Source organism: Zonotrichia leucophrys, unplaced genomic scaffold (genome assembly GCF_028769735.1).
Source record: "Zonotrichia leucophrys gambelii isolate GWCS_2022_RI unplaced genomic scaffold, RI_Zleu_2.0 Scaffold_45_405039, whole genome shotgun sequence".
In the NCBI taxonomy this organism is placed as follows: domain Eukaryota; kingdom Metazoa; phylum Chordata; class Aves; order Passeriformes; family Passerellidae; genus Zonotrichia; species Zonotrichia leucophrys.
In genome coordinates, this window is record NW_026992250.1 from 371,554 (window position 1) to 374,684 (window position 3,131).

A 3,131-nucleotide genomic window follows, 5' to 3' on the forward strand; every position below is an offset into this window, starting at 1 on the left:
GTCTCTTTACCCTTCTGGGTGATTTCTTAAAACAAAAAGACATTTCAGCATACAAAAACCCTATCCCATTTATCTTCCTATTTTAAAACAGTACTAACTGCAATGTAGTATTATAAATCTTTTTATTTTCTGAGCTGCTCTTACTGGCAATCTTCTCCCAGTGAGCCCCTCCTAAAAGGGGATAATTTAGGAACCTCTTTGCTCTGGTCAGTTCTGATTATGTATTTCTCCTTTCCCTATCTCGCTTCCACTTAAACCTCTTTTTACAGACCTTCACAGTAGTTTCTGAGTTTTCCTCCTACACACACACAGCTCCAGGTGGCAGGTATCAGATGTGATTTCTAACACATGAGCCTTAAGATCTTAGGTTCTGAATCCGTTTCATCAGAAACCTGTAATTTACACTCAGGGCATGTGCCCTGACTCTTATTAGAACAGCAAAACAGCAATACCAGTGTTTCTCACAAACACGGCACTGCAATAATACCTGCACATCCAGCTTCTGCCCACAGGTCATTCCCGTTTTCCCTGGGGAAGCAGGGCAGCCAGAGCTGTCCCTGTCCTCAGGGGACTGCCACTGTCGCCTCACACAGCATGCCAGCCTCTTGATGCACCAAAGGCTCTCCAAAATTGCCCGCCGAGGCAGGCTATTCTGTTTATTACAGAGAACTCTAAATCCCTACAGCAGGCTGTTCTCAGTCCAGACTTACTATAGTACCAGCTGAAGTCTCATAAACTCATTCATCTCTTCTATCTAAACTCTGTTTTCCAAAATATCAGTCTTTTCTAGTTCTCTTCTTGCACAATCTAATTAAGCGCTGTGTCTACTTACACTTGTTTTACTGCCTTGCAAAAAGGCTGTGCTTGTCACAGCCGAAACTCTGATATGCCCACAGACACACATGCACCCCCCCCCTTTATCTCAAATTCACTAGAGCCAAGGCTTGAATTGCTGTGAGGGGAGAATTCTTGGAATTCCTTTAATTTGCTTTACCGTAGTTAAGCATAAATCACCATACCATAGTCCTTCTGTGTAAAATGCTACTCTTGTTGCATGCAAAATCTTAAAATCTCCACAAACACCACTATACAATCTGAGAATCAAATTACCACAATGCAGTGGAAGAAAATCACCACACAAAATCACAGGGCATATCTCTCAAAGTGCCCACTCTTCTCAACACAGCACAGCATACCATAATTCAGCATTTACTCACATCAGTTTTTCCTGGACACAATCAAAATAACAGCACACAGTCTAGAGATCAAGTCCAAACATCCAGGGCAAAGGAACTCTCTGAGCTCGTACTCACAGTTAAAATGTACCAAATTTACACAAATCACTACATTTAAACACAATAAATACCATCACTGAGTTTTCTCCACTCGCTTCTCCGCGGGGCACATCTCTCCCTGCCCCCACAGCCTGCTGCAGCCGGTGCATCAAGCCTCATTTGGCTGCTTCAAACATGGGTAGTACTCACCCCCCCACACACATACACACTGTAGAGCACTGTAGATCTAGTCTCTTTTATACACCATACACTTATACACTTGCATGATTAGAAACACAGTGCACCGACCACACAATGCATTAACCATACAGCAACCCAGTGTCCGGACACCACACACACACACAGACAAACAAAACACACACGGGTTCAGCAGTTCTGCTCTATCAGAACAATGAACCCCCAATACACACATACACGGGTTCACCTGACCCACCCCTAGAGTAGCTGGTGGTCTGCCCTATCAGAACAATGAACCCCGTTTCTACTCCAGCTGCTTCATCAGCTGTACCCAGACGTCTCTGAGTGATTTACTTTCTAGCTCTCCTTCCCCCCCCGGGGGCCCCTCAGTACATACCGTATTCTTCCTCCACAGGCCAGCAGGTCCTTGTCTGTCCTCGCAGGAGGCAAGTCAAGACGAGCGGAGCACCACCAGGAAAAAAGATCCTGGGCTCGCCTTGGAGGTCCGTCTATCCCCCCTGCTGCTGCGGGGACAGAGAACTCCCGGCTTGGCTCGCCATGATGTTTTGCGGAGAAAAGAAGAAAGCTCACAACTTTATAAAAGTTGTAAAGCTCGGTATGTTTTATTACGGCGCCGGACACATGCGGAGGAAACTCTCCTCAAAATGCATGCGTACCTCTTAGGATTTCAGGTCTCCTTTTATCCCCCTTCCAAATACATATGTATACAGTTTCACAATAGGTTCATACATATTTATTCCACGTGACATGTATCGCCAGTTCTTCTTTATCAAAAGTATTCCTAGGTCGGGGGCAGATCGACCTTGTGGTCGTTTCTGGGGTTTTTTTTCTGTCCCCTCACTGTCTCTGGCCTGCAGTTTTTCCCTTCAGCTTTGGCCTCACAGACTTTTTACCTCTCCTAGACACTTCACCTAATTCAAAATGGATTTTTCCTCTGTCTCAAGGGGAATCAGAAATTGTCCAATGGCAGAGGTTAAAGGAAAGTGACCTATAGGGTTACAAAGAGATAAGCAGGGGTTCCAAAAGGCGAAAGACGGGCTTCTAGCCCATTCACCATGACTTGGCATTTCCTATCTTAGGCTGCTGAACGCCACGGAGGCATTGCAGCCTCAGGGCCTGCTGCACTACCATGTGTTCTTTACTGTACCATAATATTTCTCAAGTTTGCTTTTATTTCACTCTAATAATTGGCTTTGTATATCCACTAAGTGACCTGAATTTACTATCAAGGCAGGGTTGTTCACTCCATATTTTCACTAGTGTAACTGAGAGGAGAATTTGGTCCAAATGCTCTATGATAAGATATCTCACTCTCAATAGTTCTTCACTCCCCTGCCATATGGCAACTTTACAGGAAAGAACTGAACTGCTTAGGTTCTATATAGAACTTTTTCATTCCCTTCAAAGTAGACTTTTAATGTAATTCAGATTTTAAAATGGAGGAAGTAATTTATATTTTAGCATAGGATTTTCACTTAACTTTAGCTACCCAAAAGCTAGGCAACCAAAAGGAATTTGTCATCTGAGCTGTCATAGTCACTAGAGGGAGGAAGAAACTTAAAGAGGATGATTCACCTGTAAAAGCAAGAACAACAAAAAATCCTTCCACTGAGAGGCAGAAAGGAGTTTAAAATGAGG